This window comes from Lepisosteus oculatus, chromosome 18, assembly GCF_040954835.1.
Source record: "Lepisosteus oculatus isolate fLepOcu1 chromosome 18, fLepOcu1.hap2, whole genome shotgun sequence".
NCBI lineage: Eukaryota > Metazoa > Chordata > Actinopteri > Semionotiformes > Lepisosteidae > Lepisosteus > Lepisosteus oculatus.
This window is the reverse complement of record NC_090713.1, coordinates 15280677-15296907: the sequence shown is the minus strand read 5'-3', so window position 1 is coordinate 15296907 and position 16231 is coordinate 15280677. Positions and strand designations below refer to the sequence as shown.

Below are 16231 nucleotides of genomic sequence, written 5' to 3'. Positions count from 1 at the left end.
TTTTTTAGGGTAGACTTGACTTTATTGCCATGAGATATACAATATATTGTCATTATATAACCTTATGTTTATTAATCTTCCTTGTTATGCACAGTGGGAATGGTAATGTAATGGGAATTAATTTAATCAAAGAGATCTCTCTGGGTGGGGCGCGGGACAGCCGGCAGGCAGGCGGTGGGTGACAGAGAAGAAAAGAAAGGCAGCTTTTAACTCTGCAAGTCTGAGTTTTTGTGTCCGTCATCGTTACACTATCATTCTTTCCATCGAAAACCTGTTCATATATGACCTTTCAGAACACCTATCTGTTTTCTTCCTAGCACAATTTATGAGCACTCTGTGATTAAATTAATTCTCATTACATTATCATTCTCACTGTGCATAACAAGGAAGATTAATAAACATAAAGTTGTTTAATGACAAACTATTGTTTATCTCATGGCTAGATAGTAAAGTCTAGCCAAAAAGAGAAAACATCGACTTTATTTAAACTCCAGCGAAAGTATTAATTACCATACTTTTATGGTACATGACTTTGCTAAAATGTATTTAAAAATAAAAATGATTACGCTTTGAGTGGAGTGTCCAGATAAAGTGCTATATTAGTGTAAGCAATTAATTAATTAAATTACAAATGCCAGCGGAGAGAGAGAGAGAGACACAGCTTTTCATTGTCAAAAAGTAATTGTTTTTTAATTTGTCAGCACCCAGACAAACGCAAACGCGTTTTAAATAAAATGCTTTATTCATTCTTAATCAGACTCACATTCCCGAATGTCCCCCCCCGCCCCGCCCCGCCCCGCCCCGCCCTGCCCCACTCAACAATCCTAGGAAGAACATAAAACAGCCTGTTAATAAAATGGTTACAATTTTGTTCGGTCAGTTATTTCTCCCAGAATTTGTAAATCGCATTGATCAGTTCTTGCTTTGTGCTGGCTTTAGCTCGATGACATTGGAACACAGCGACTCAGACACCCATTGAATGGAAAGGGACACTTTAATTTTTTGTACGGCTGGCACAGCACCCCACCACACCCATGCGCCAGCAGAGAGAGAGAGACACACACACACCGGTTTTCACTGTCAAAAAGAAATTGTTTTTTTTACTTTTGTACCATTTTGTTTTTTACATTCCTCTTGTTTAACAGGAATGTTTTGTTTCTGGACATACTGTTAGACTAGGGGAAAAGAGCGCCTCCTTCTTCGAAGTATTTCGTTGATTCGATCACAAATTCTTTTCCAGTCGCACAAAGTAAGTGTTGAGATTCTCCGATTCACCATGCTACTAATGGTTTCTCGGAGATTGCAAAGCATGGCACTTTTGCCTCTGGACCCATCGAAATTTACCGATGTGGTCCACGCCCAGTAAATTTCAAAAGCCACAGGATTTCGAAACACGAGAGAGACAGAGACACACACAGTTTTTCATTGTCAAAAAGTAATTGTTTTTTACTTTGTCAGCACCCAGACAAACGCAAATGCGTTTTTAATAAAATGCTTTTATTCCTTCTTTATCAGACTCACATTCCCGAATGTCTCCCGCCCCGGTCAACAATCCACATCTCTCCCCTTTTTACAAAATGACATTGTTGAAAACTGTTCCAGAGCAACTGTTGTTTCATCGGTGAAAAGTACATCATGAAATGTCTCCCCCTGTTCAATCCATTGGAGCACTTGTTTGAGTCTTTCCTCTTTGTTTTTTACCCTTATAATGGGGCATGTGTTGTTTTTTTTTTGTATCTCCATCGAAGCCTTCTGCGCACTCTTCTTATCGATGTCAGACTAACGCAAATACTGTACAATGTCTCGTGTTGACTTCCCGTTTCTTTTCATCTTCATTATTTGGTGTGAGATAGTCTTCATGATTTGGCCACAGTCCGTCTCCTTACCAAAGCGATTCAGTGGTGCAGCTTGAAGTCTGTACCTGTATACACATATCTTGATTTAAATACTTTTATTTTTTCACAATCTGGCAATGCCAGACAGAATTCACATTCGCTGCAGCCAAATGGCCTTGCAGATCAGAAAATCAAGGATCGCAACAATTATTGCCCGGGTCCTCAATGGGATAGCTTTAACGTGCTAATGCGTTGGTTTAACAGTCCGGGTGTGGCAAGCTTCTAATGTCTCCCGACTTCCGGGAAAGGAACTTGTCTTTCATTGGAAGACAATGAACACATTCTAACCGTACATGAGAATATACAGATGCAGCCATTCAAAACGGGTGGGGTATTTCGTGGTATACCTCGGTGGCGTGTCGCATCAAAACGCGGTATCACCCGGTGTATCGCATCATTTAACGTCATGCCGGAAAGTATCCGGAATCACCTTGTAAAACCGCCAGGTGGAGCCAATACAGCTTAACCTCTCATGTACAGCATTTAAGCTTTTAAATTTAAACTGTGTATTACAGCATGTTAATCATCAGTCATTAAGAAGTTGGTATATTTTATGAAAGTACGATTGCTCAGTTGGACAAAAGTGCACAACCTACCTTTATCATAAATATTTTAATGATGCAGAAATATTTTATGCATAAAAGCCTTTACCGAAGATATTACTATAGTATTAATAACAGCCTGGACTCCTGTGATGGTCAGAGTGAAGTCAGTCCCAGATCCTCTGCCACTGAAACGCTCTGGGATCCCAGTCTGACATAGTTGCTGCATAAATCAGGAATTTATTAGTTTCTCCAACTTTCTTTTGGTACCAGGCTAGGAATCTGTTATTGTATAGTGCTGCACTGGTCTTACAGTTCACAGTGACTGTCTGTCCAGGGAGAACAGATTTCATTGCTGGAGTCTGAGTCACAGTTACCTGTCCTCTGGATTCTGCAAATGAGAAAGTAGTAAATATCATTAAAATATCATTAAAAATTTAATTGATTTCCTGTTTTATACAAAACATTTCATTTTTACCTATAGTTGTAAACTACGTTCATCAAATATTTCAGACCCATTCCTACCTCGAGCAGAGACTAGGAGTGTCCAGATGAAAATAGTGATGAAGGTCATTGTTGCTGTGGGTTGTGTTTCCCTGAAGGGCAGCTCTCAGTCTTGAAGTGTTAAACTCACAGGGCTATAAACACTCCCAGAGCATGTACTGCCAATGCAAAGTGTCTTTTCTATGCAAATTGTCTTCCTGGCTTTAGCAGCACTTGTAGCCAGTCAGTGCTGGAAACACAGGCTTGGTGGTGTTTGTTGTGACAGAAAAAGATTAACAGTTTAGCATGAACACTCCCAGAACCGCAGGACTAGACAGAGAGCAGCTCTATAAGGAAACGAGAATGAGACACAATCAGCTGAGACCTTTTTCCATTCAGCATAGCATGAATGGATTGGGGTGTTGAGAGTTTGGTTAAATCAGCACTTGGCTCTGTGTGTTTAGACACATTACTGGTGGAGGTGATACCATGTTTAACAGAGACTGAAGTTTGCAAATACACAGTTTGTATTTCATATTCTACAGCTATTGGAATATTAATAAACAGCTATTACTTAAAATCACATTTTACTTAAGCTAAACACTTACAGTAAATACAGGCTTTTTGTTTAATTAGGGCTGCACAGTTTATGACTCAGACAGAGGTTCGATCTGTCTTCCCTTGGCTGGCTAAGGGCTGAATTCTCTAAAACGTGAGATTGCATAATTGATTTTTAGTGCTTTCAACACAGAAGCTGTCAAAAATACTCATGTCCAGACTGACTCTGTCTATCATTGTCGTGAAAAGAGCATGTTTATAAAGGGCTGTGCCTCAGACCTCTTTAGAGATTCATCAGCCTTACTCTGCTGACCACACTCAGCTGAGAACCTCATCCACCCCTGTCAACCCTTCACTTGCGACCCCAAGTGGTTTAGTCCTATATCTACAGTCTCTCCACAGTTTCCTATTGCCAACTAGGGACTCTATGTCACAAACCATCGTTCCACTTATACTATAGTTAACTAGCTATTGAAGTTAATTGGCCAGTTTTGAACGTAGTGGGCACCACCATTAGCATTGTCAACTCTAAGCTCTAAGATCATACAAATACTGATCTCTGGGTTTACATCAGAAACATTTAGGCACACACTGCTCTCTGGGTTTACATTATGTACACTTAGACACAGTCTGAGATACAGTATATCAGCTATATCACCCTGTAACTCCTGGAAGAGAAGAAGGTTACTGCTGGAAAGGTGAAAATTGGACCAGTAGGGGGAGCTAACTCTGTGGTCTGTGTGGGTCCTAATGCCCCAGTATAGTGACAGTCAACATATACTGTACAAAGGAGCCGTTCTTCGGATGAGACCTTAACAAGGTGCTGACTCTCTATGGTCATTAAAAATCTCAGCGTGTTTATTGAAAAGAGTAGGGGTGTTACCCCTGGCATCCTACCTAAATTTCCCATGTCCTCTACTCATCATGGCCTCCTCCTGGGACACTTTGGCTGCTGTTGCATCATCCAGGTGAGGCTACACTTTGGTGGCGGTGGAGGGGAGTCCCCATTCCCTGTAAAGCTCTTTGAGTGTCAAGAGAAGAGCCGTATAAATTAAATATTAATGAAAATGGAGGTGGACCTTGTCAGGCAGCTCCAATCCCCCTAGGGAAATCTGCAACACAACATTGTGTCCTGATATTGTCATGCCCTCTTCATCTGGAGGGCGCTCCTACTCTGTCCTGTCCCTAGTTCCCTGTACTTTGCTTGTCCATCCGCTGTGTCTTTGTCTGGGGCTATATATTTCTGGGTCACACTTTCCTCCTCACACAGCATTGAGGTTTAGAATTTCTTGAGACTCGCCTAGCACCAGGTCGCTCCATGTCCGTGGCCTGAGGGCATAGGTTTCTATATAGCATTTCCTGGACAGCTGAACCCGGGCTAAACCCTGTTCCGCCACTACGCATAGGGTCTTTTTTCACTTTGGGCAGAAGAGACCAAAGACTATACTCCTCATGGAATTGACAGTCTTGTCTCTTTGTGTTCAGATACAGCAAGATTACTGTATGCAAACAGAAACAAACATAATCTAAAAGTAAACTAGCAGTCAGCAGTGTCTTTCAATTACATGACTTGCAGACAGAGACAGAGAAGTCTTAGCTCCTGCCAATGACTCTAAAACTGCACCAGAAGGTATCACTACTGTGTCTCCTAGTATGTAAATGCAGGTAACTAGATAACTAGCTACTGTAAGTGCCTGTATAGTGTTAAATAACAACAGCTCCTTCTAGATACAGTCAGAAGAACATAAAAACATGTTACAAACTATAAGAGGATGTTTGACTCATCTATCTCAGTTCACAAATGAAGCATTTGTGCTGAAATCAGTATAGTTAAAGTGCTAATAATTAATTATTAAGTGTAAAACAAAAAAAACACTGAAAGTTTAAATTATGTAAATAAGTGTTAAATGAATTGTTCCAAATATTTTACCATATGCTGTTTGATTTTTTTATTTCGTAATCCGGTGAACAGCAGTGTAAGTTTATGACTCCAAGCACAGACTAGCCTGGTATCGAAGATGCCAGGCTGAAGATGCAACAGATTGTTACTGTCAGAGTTACCATGAGCTCAATAATAGCTGTCTCTCCCTCCAGTGTTACACACATAGAAATAACTCCCTCAGCAGGTCAGCTGCGACCTGAAGCTGAGGCTGAAAGTAATGACACTGTCACGATTATAGTTCCCCCTCCTTAAGGGTGCTCCAGCCCTTTCACTTAAGACTTTATTCTATGCACCTGCTCCCTATTCCCAGCCCACCTTAAAAGCCAGGCGCTGACGCTCATCCGGGTTCTGCATCTGATTTCCATATCGTGCGAGTCCGGGACCTGGAAGCGCCTGGTCCCGTTAAGGTTTTAATCTCTGTTCCTGTTCCCGTTCCTGTTCCCCGTCCGCCGGTTCCGACCCGGCCTTCATGGTTTTTAATTCCTTCTTCTAATGGATCTTCTGGTTTTGGACTTTCTCGTGTGTTTTTGGATACTCTAAGGATTACTCTTTGGGATTGTTCGCCTCGGCCACACCTCCCCCGTGCACCAGCGCAACTTGGACACGACCCCCTGTCTTCAGCCCCGTATTCCTGCATGACGTTTCCCAGTGTTTCCCCACTCCGTCGGATTGTGTCGTACGCATAGGGTCCGGAAAGAACTGTTCGTTACAGACACAGGACATAGCCCATGGAGGAGCTCAGCTTTTTGTTTAGAAGTAGTCTGAAATGGTGGCAAGTAGAGGTGTTCTCAACAACTTGGAAATTAAAATATTATAATATTCATTTAGATTTAAATTGTAGGATCATACAGATATGTCTGTGCTGAGGAAAAGATGAAGGGAAATAAAATATTTTTCTCATGTTGAAGTAAAAACTGATAATAACCAAACCAATATATTGTGACAGGTTAAAGAATAGAAGTAAACAGGCCTTCGTTGTACCTTTTTCACATCATATCACAACTCTTTCAATAATTGCTTGTCCAATTTAGGGCTTCTGTGGCCCAGAGCTTATCCTGCAAAGCACCGGGCACATGGTGGGATACACACTGGTGGAGAAGGGGGTTTTCATTTGCTGTTACAATTAGAAATTGTAACAACAAATTGCAAGAGGATTTGTGTCACGATCGTCATCCCTCCTCTAAAGGGCGCTCCGACCCTTTCCTATTTTAGTTCATTATGTGCAGCTGTCCATGTTTTCCTTGTTATTATTTAAAGCCTGGCACTCCCACTATTCCACGCTCTGCATTGGAATACGTACGCCCAGAAGCCCGCATACCAGCGGATCATGGAGGGACCCAACGGCATAGGCTTCATCAGGCATCCTGACCTGCTGAGTCCAGGGCTCGGAGCACCTGGCCTCATTACTGTTTTTATCCTCCTGAATCCCTGTCACTATTCCTGTTCCAGATCCCATTCCGGTTTTAATCTTGTCTGTCTCGGATTGGATCTCCCAGCTCCTGGACCCTGGACTGTGACCCGATTTCCCCTTTGGACTGCCTTAGGACTTGTCATCAGATCACAGCCGTCACGCCCCCCCGTCTGCCATCCCGTCCTGCTCTTGCTGTGTTTCCCTTGAGGTCTTATTCCAGTCACTTCCGGATTATAGCGTCTGCATAGGGTCTAAAGTACGCACTACCTGGGAGTCAGGACCAGCTCCCGTGACAATTTGACGACTTTTAGAAACCAATCAAACATCATAATTTACAGTCTCATGCAGGAATTCCGAATAAACAACATACAGTTTATTAATACAGTATTATCAATACGTGCATAACAAACAAGCGTAACAAAATACATCTGAGAAATGATCTGCTGTGATATGAATGACTGATTACAAGGGGATTACAAAGAAAAGAGTTAATAATTTCAGAGTTAAAATATGCAGAGATGATAATGTTTTACAGTCTAGCTCGTAGGTTGTATCAGTCTCGTAAAACTAAATCATATTCATATTCTCAGACACAAGTGAATATGCATTAACTATCATGAACTAAACATCAAATGTGTGTTTGGAATAATAGCACACCTCTTGAGAATTATGATGTGAATAATGATATTTTACTTTGGTCTTTTAAAGCAGTTTGTGCACAGTTTTCTCTCTAGATATCTGCAAGGTAGGCAACAGAGGAACTTAGGTCATTCCGTGTTATAGTTTTTATTCAGTGTGTGCTTGGATATTCTGGATGTCGACAAAGAGTCTAGCTGTCTGATTTTGTTGATCGTCGAAGATAGCGTTGGGTTTACAAACAGAATATTTCTTCTGTTTCAGGAAGAATATCTTGGAATTCTGCACTTTACTGACACACTCTCTCAGCCTGGCTTCTCTGAGAAAAGTTTAAGTCCTGACTCGGACTGCTTGCAGTCCCATGGTTGAAAATTCAGTTTGCCAGTTTAGATGAAGAGATTGAGTCAGTGAGTTAACCAATGGAAAATGACTTGAGTTACAGTTTTGTAGTATCGCATCAGAAGTTGGTGATTGTCTGAGATGCCATCAGGTATACCACTAGGGCCCACCTTAAAGGTCACTCATCGGTGGATCTTCCTTTGGGTGATTGAACGTGCCCTGTGACTTTAAAGATCAGATCCAGATGTACCTATGGCTCTCAACTAGACATCCAGGCACTAGCAGTGGACATCCATCATGGGAGTTTAGATCGCCTCTGTTGTAGGAAGGATCGTTATCCAGAAGACAAAGTCATCTCTCTTACTTTCCCACATGTGAAAACCACCAGGTCATTCTTAGGCTGAGATCATAAGGATAACAAGCTTTTTAGCTGCATTCCTATGTAGAGTATTTACACAGGCAGGCACCAGGTTATATGGTCAAGGTACACAAAGATTATTAGAAATCTTTAATTGCACCTTAATTCTAATTATAAGAAAGATAGTTCCGGTCCTGAAATCTAATTGGCTGACACACTTTTGAAGCTGTGTTATATTCTCTGATATACGCACACCCTGGAAGGAATTTTGACATTTTACTGTGTGATAAAGGAATATCAATGCGCTGACTGATAAATAACTGTCAATCAAATCAATTGCATAGGCTTTTTTTTGCTGTCTTTGTTGCACTCTGCAGGATCCTTGTGATATTTTGTGCTCTCGTTGAATGATAGTGTCACATAGTTTAAATCATTTTCATTCTTAGAAATTATGATATGCTTGGTTAAAAGCAAGGGAGATTACAGTATGTCTGTTATAGTAGACATGAAAACAAGAGTTCACTTCCACATTATTGGAAACCCAATTTTAATGACAAAGCGCTGGGGTAATATCCTGGCAGCAGGCACTAAAACCAGCACAAGTGGGAGCACTCCCACGGCGAAAAAAAATGCCTGACAAACTAGGGATTGGACAGTTTTTGAAAATGTTCAAATGTGCTAAACAAAAAACAAAAAAGAAGTCATTTTTATCATATTGGCTAACTAATGTCCTCTCTTTGCTGCTGCTGCTCCGCAAAAAGTCTCCTTGAAACTTAAATGTCTGGGTTACCAAGCCATGGAGCTTGTGTTCGGGGTGGATGTTGGTCATCCCTGTTTCAAACCATGCTTTGATTTTTCCCTAAACCCCCCTCCCCAATTTTCAAATCTTCACCTCTGGGTTCCAGTGGAGCTTCACTTTCTTCTTTCTTGTCTCGGGAAAAGAGCTGTGCTGATAAATCGATGTGACAAACAAGTTCCTGCTCCCTATTTACTTTTCAGAGTTTCATGAAGCAACTTTATTTTTTAAAATTTAGATTTTCAAAAATTTACTTTTTTTCAAATTTTATTCTGATTTTATTCTGTCTTTTCAATACACAGATATTCAATGCTTATTCCCATGTACCTGACCTGAATCATCTCTGAGGGTTTCTTGGGGTGCAGACTGTGGGATAGAATGAACCCAGAAACAAAAAGATGTTTTGTAAAGTGAATCTCACCTTTCATTTAATATAATGTAATTAATTTAATTCATTCACTAATTAATTGTTTTTAACAACTGTTGTCTAACTTCCCCAGTGCTGGTTACAAACATACACAAGAGGATCAATAAGAAGGACTTTGAGAATAAAATGACACCAAAGGCCCAGGGTGAACAGAATGTATTCACACTAATACTTTTCAATGATAATCATGAATAATTGCTGAATCCATGGCTTTACACCCACTGCATAGTCATTACTATGATCTCTTTAATGTAAAGGACTATGCTATGATACTGATCAACTCGTCCAAAATATGCATGCATTGGAATTATAGCTGGTGATCATACTGTATACCCCTTACAGTACATGAAGTTAAAAGTCAATGATTAGCAAGGGTTAGAGTAAGATACACCATTAATCTTCAGTATTCATATTGTTAAGTTTATTCAATTATCACAGTATGAGGAACACTTCCAGCGCCTGCTTGTACAAGTAAATACATAGCACCAGTGCTACAGTGCCTATAATCCCACACTAAGCAGAGCTGTAACATTGACTGAAGATGAGGATTAAGAAGAGTTCTAACTACTGCTACCACTACTCCAGGTATTCCAGGTATAGAAGATCTAGAGAACATATTTTAGTAAAAGATGCCAAAATGAATTAATATAATTACACACATCATTCTTAAATATATGATGGTTTATCAGGGCGCATAACACATTGTAACTGTGCATTTCTACATTTCAACCTCTGCTATAAAAAAATTACTTCAATAAAAAGTTGGGTTCAATTTTTGTTTTAATTCCTGTAGTGCGTTTAACCTTTAAAACTCACTGGGTATTAATAATCCTGCTATATCTTAGCAAGGCAGTTTCAACCAGTCTCTCCACTCTCTACTCCATTCCACCTGTGTTGAGTGGAGTAAGGGCTCGGCCGATTGTATCTCATCCTCTGCTCCTTATAAAGCTGCTCTCTGTCTAGTCCTGCTGTCCTGGGAGTGTTCATGCTAAACTGTTCATGTTGGCCCTGAATCCTGATGTTGGAGAAGTGAGCTTCACTTACCCCCCAGTTGGGAACCTGGATACAAAAATAAAGAGAGAATAGAAAGAGGAGAGGGAGGGAGTTGGAAACTTTAGACCTGAGGGTCTGAATGTTTGAGGTTTTAATACAGACACAATTGAGAAAGAGGACTGACCCCTTCAACTGTCGGTTATATAGAAGAACAGAAGACTGTCATGCAAAGAGAGAGCACACTCCCCATGAACATTAAAATAAGTTTTCAGTGTCTCTCCAGCCCCATAGATAAAACATGTCTTTCCTTCAACACTGTGAGGAATGTCCCATGGGACCACAAACATATAACAAGGTATTTTGTCAGATCTGAACTGAACATTTTGCCTCTCTTGTATTGCCCCAAAAGTATTAAGAGTGTTTAAGTCAGTGCAGTTAGTAATTGTGCTGCATCTGAACAAACAGAGCCAAGTGCAGTTTTAACCAGATTTTCTGCACTCCACCCCATTCCAGCTATGTTGGGTGAAATGCGGACATAGCTGATAAGTGGATTTGTGACAGTGTAAACTTATATAAAATGTGGGTTGCATGACTGTTTTTAATATGTGCATTTGCATGCTTCAGTCTCTGTAAAATACGTTTTTAGTTCAACTATTGATCCTGCTGTACCTGAACACACAAAACCAAGTACTGCTTTAACCAGACTCTCCACACTCCACTCCATTCAAGTTGGACTCAGCTGATTGTGTATAATCCTCTGCTCCTTATAAAGCTGCTTTCTGTCTAGTCCTGCTGTCCTGGGAGTGTTAATGTTAAACTGCTCATCTTGCTCTGTCACATCACGCAGCACCAAGCCTGTTTTTCTAGCACTGACTGGCTACTAGTGCAGCCTAACCCAGAAAGATAATTTGCATAGAAGACACTTCTGGGAGTGTTTATAGCCTTGTGAGTTTAACACTTCCAGACTGAGAGCTGCGCTTCATGGTAACAGAACCCACAGGAACAATGACTTTCTTCATCATATTTATCTGGACACTCCTCATCACTGATCAGGGTAGGAATGGGTTTGGATATTTTATAGAATTTAAAACATTTTTGTATTATGTGAAGAAGAAATCAAGATTTATGTTAATTTAAAAATAAAAAATATTAAAGCATCATAATAAATATCTTATTAATTTATTCTGTTTTCATACTGTATGTCTATCATATAATGTATTACTGATTTACAGAATAAATTGGTATTTTCAATACTTTCCCACTTTTTGCAATGTTTTCTTCATTTTCAGAATCTAGTGGACAGATTTTTGTGACCCACGCTCCTACAATATTGACTGCTCCAGGACAGACAGTCACTGTTAGCTTTAAGACCAGTCCTGCAGTGTACAATAATGATCGCCTCAGCTGGTACCAACAGAAAGCTGGAAAAGCTCCTAAACTCCTGATCTATCTTGCAACTACCCGTCGGACTGGGATCCCAGAGCATTTCAGTGGCAGTGGCAGTGACCATCACAGGAGTCCAGGCTGAAGAGGCACACAAACAAACTGAACTTCAATAAAATATATACTGTATATACAGTGGTGTGAAAAAGTGTTTGACCCCTTCCTGATTTATTTTTTTTTTTCATGTTTGTCACACTGAAATGTTTCAGATCGTCAAACAAATTGAAGTTTTAGACAAAGATAACACAAGGAAACACAAAATGCAGTTTTTAAATGAAGGTTTTTATTATTAAGGGAAAAAAAATCCAAACCCACATGGCCCTGTGTGAAAAAGTGATTGCTCCCCCTGTTAAAACATAAATCAACTGTGGTTTATCACATCTTTGGATAGCTGAGTTCAATTTCTCTAGCTACACCCAGGCCTGATTACTGCCACACCTGTTCTCAATCAAGAAATCACTTAAATAGGACCTGCCTGACAAAGTGAAGTAGGCCAAAAGATCCTCAAAAGCTAGACATCATACTGCGATCCAAAGAAATTATGGGAACAAATGAGAAACAGAGTAATTGAGATTTATCAGTTTGGAAAAGGTTATAAAGCCATTTCTAAAGCTTTGGGACTCCAGCGAACCACAGTGAGAGCCATTATCCACAAATGGCGAAAACATGGAACAGTGGTGAACCATCCCAGGAGGGGCCAGTTGACCAAAATTACCCCAAGAGCGCAGCAACGACTCATCCAAAGTAGAGAGTCAAAGTAGAGAGTCAAAATGACAGGAGAAGTGTTATGACAGTGATATTGCCATCAGCCTAGAGTAATTCTGTAATATTAATAATCTCCTTTTCTCATATTCTGTTTCAGACTTCATTACAGATGCAGCCATTCAAAGTGCGCGGTACAGACACGTACCTGAGGTAATTGGCTACGGCGTCGCGCATCATGATGCAAGATGACGCGGGGTACCGCTGTACGTGATTGGTTGACCGACAGTTGGTCTGTCGTAGAAAGACTTACAGTAAACGTCTTTACTGTGCCCGTTGTAGATATTGAATTTAACCACTGAAGGGAAATCTTAGTAGCTGAGCATAAAAAGAATAGGAGCATACTGTAACGTGTGTGAAGGCCATAAACGATATTAATTTTGGAACATAAATATACAGTATATGGCTGGTCTTGGTACTTTAAAGAAAAACTACACACCAGTATTTCATTTCTCCCTAAACATTTTAAGCATCGAAGTCTTTAACTAAAGAGATACCGGATTCAACAAGCATACTTTTAGAATTTGATTAAAAGGGAATATAATATGGAATCGCATATCTAAAGAATTTAATAACGATATGATTAGTGTACTGCGACAGGGCTGTGTAGGGCTGTTTCGCTTCTCTTTTCATGTGACTTCCCTTGTAGTCTACTGGTCTACATGCCTGCCTACTAACTGTTGGGTTGTGTGTTCAAATCCAGCTGGTGCTGGACTTCTCTTTTAACAAACATTTCTTCGAAAAGATAGAATAGCAATATTATGGACAATCAATTGACTTTTTTATTTCAAAATATCACAACATGATCGATTCTAAGTCATTTTTGATAACAACAATAACAATAATAAAAACTCCCTTGCTTTTAACAGAACGTTTCATAATGTCTAACAACGAAAATTATTTAAACTGCAACGCATCATTCAACCAGAGCGCAAAATATCACAAGGATCCTCAAGAGCACAGCAAAGACTGTATTAAAAGATACTTGTATAAGATACATGAGAATCCAAGCTTTTTTATCTACGCTTTCTTTTCCGTATACCAGAGATTATGGTACCACTTCAGAAGGGTGTCAGCCACTCAGATTCCAGGAATCGGTACTTTAAAGAAAAAATACACACCAGTATTCCATTTCTCCCTAAACATTTTAAGCATCGAAGTCTTTAACTAACATGTGAAATAGCAGGTATAAAAAGTGGTAGTTCTAAGCTTTTCTGCTAATATAATATGGAATCGCGTATCTAAAGAAATTAATAACGATATAATTATATTCATATACTGCAACGCAGTAGTACATGCTGTACAACGTCTGTTGATTCTGTATGTGTAGTGCTGTTTCACTGCTTCTCATGTGACCTTTGCTGGTGGTACTGTGGTCTATGTTCCTGCCTTGTAAACCAGAAATTGTGTGTTCAAATCCAGCCCATCCTGTGTCTCTTCTCTTAAACAAAAAGTTGTTCTCTTTTCTCTTTGGTTTCTGTCAAAGCGCAATGAAACCTTTAACTTGATTCTTATGGATGCCCGGTCCCGCCAGGGATTTAAAAAAAACATGCAATCACATATCTAAAGAAATATGTAACAGTATGACTATGTTCATGCACAAATAGTAGCATGTGACACTTAGACTTGACTTTTTTTAGGGTAGACTTGACTTTATTGCCATGAGATATACAATAGATTGTCATTAAACAACCTTCTGTTTATTAATCTTCCTTGTTATGCACAGTGGGAATGGTAATGTAATGGGAATTAATTTAATCAAAAAGATCTCTCTGGGTGGGGCGCGGGACAGCCGGCAGGCAGGCGGTGGGTGACACAGAAGAAAAGAAAGGCAGGTTTTAACTCCGCAAGTCTGAGTTTTTGTGTCCGTCATCGTTACACTATCATTCTTTCCATTGAAAACCTGTTTATATGTGACCTTTCAGAACACCTATCTGTTTTCTTCCTAGCACAATTTATGAGCACTCTGTGATTAAATTAATTCTCATTACATTATCATTCTCACTGTGCATAACAAGGAAGATTAATAAACATAAAGTTGTTTAATGACAAACTATTGTTTATCTCATGGCTAGATAGTAAAGTCTAGCCAAAAAGAGAAAACATCGACTTTATTTAAACTCCAGCGAAAGTATTAATTACCATACTTTTATGGTACATGACTTTGCTAAAATGTATTTAAAAATAAAAATGATTACGCTTTGAGTGGAGTGTCCAGATAAAGTGCTATATTAGTGTAAGCAATTAATTAATTAAATTACAAATGCCAGCGGAGAGAGAGAGACACAGCTTTTCATTGTCAAAAAGTAATTGTTTTTTAATTTGTCAGCACCCAGACAAACGCAAACGCGTTTTAAATAAAATGCTTTATTCATTCTTAATCAGACTCACATTCCCGAATGTCCCCCCCCGCCCCGCCCCGCCCCACTCAACAATCCTAGGAAGAACACGAAACAGCCTGTTAATAAAATGGTTGCAATTTTGTTCGGTCAGTTATTTCTCCCAGAATTTGTAAATCGCATTGATCAGTTCTTGCTTTGTGTTGGCTTTAGCTCGATGACATTGGAACACAGCGACTCAGACACCCATTGAATGGAAAGGGACACTTTAATTTTTTGTACGGCTGGCACAGCACCCCACCACACCCATGCGCCAGCAGAGAGAGAGAGACACACACACACCGGTTTTCACTGTCATAAAGAAATTGTTTTTTTTACTTTTGTACCATTTTGTTTTTTACATTCCTCTTGTTTAACAGGAATGTTTTGTTTCTGGACATACTGTTAGACTAGGGGAAAAGAGCGCCTCCTTCTTCGAAGTATTTCGTTGATTCGATCACAAATTTTTTTCCAGTCGCACAAAGTAAGTGCTGAGATTCTCCGATTCACCATGCTACTAATGGTTTCTCGGAGATTGCAAAGCATGGCACTTTTGCCTCTGGACCCATCGAAATTTACCGATGTGGTCCACCCCCAGTAAATTTCAAAAGCCACAGGATTTCGAAACACGAGAGAGACAGAGACACACACAGTTTTTCATTGTCAAAAAGTAATTGTTTTTTACTTTGTCAGCACCCAGACAAACGCAAATGCATTTTTAATAAAATGCTTTTATTCCTTCTTTATCAGACTCACATTCCCGAATGTCTCCCGCCCCGGTCAACAATCCACATCTCTCCCCTTTTTACAAAATGACATTGTTGAAAACTGTTCCAGAGCAACTGTTGTTTCATCGGTGAAAAGTACATCATGAAATGTCTCCCCCTGTTCAATCCATTGGAGCACTTGTTTGAGTCTTTCCTCTTTGTTTTTTACCCTTATAATGGGGCATGTGTTGTTTTTTTTGTATCTCCATCCAAGCCTTCTGCGCACTCTTCTTATCGATGTCAGACTAACGCAAATACTGTACAATGTCTCGTGTTGACTTCCCGTTTCTTTTCATCTTCATTATTTGGTGTGAGAGAGTCTTCATGATTTGGCCACAGTCCGTCTCCTTACCAAAGCGATTCAGTGGTGCAGCTTGAAGTCTGTACCTGTATACCCATATCTTGATTTAAATACTTTTATTTTTTCACAATCTGGCAATGCCAGACAGAATTAACATTCGCTGCAGCCAAATGGCCTTGCAGATCAGAAAATCAAGGAAC

The 16231-nt window shown here is 39.8% G+C and overlaps 1 long non-coding RNA gene across 1 annotated transcript; it reads left to right on the top strand.

The window, feature by feature from the left end:
• The first annotated feature begins 11280 nt into the window (after positions 1-11280).
• LOC138223933 (uncharacterized) lies at positions 11281-11971 on the top strand. Its single transcript, XR_011182352.1, has 2 exons — positions 11281-11434; positions 11670-11971. It is a non-coding gene; the product is annotated as an uncharacterized lncRNA (long non-coding RNA).
• Positions 11972-16231: the final 4260 nt, after the last annotated feature.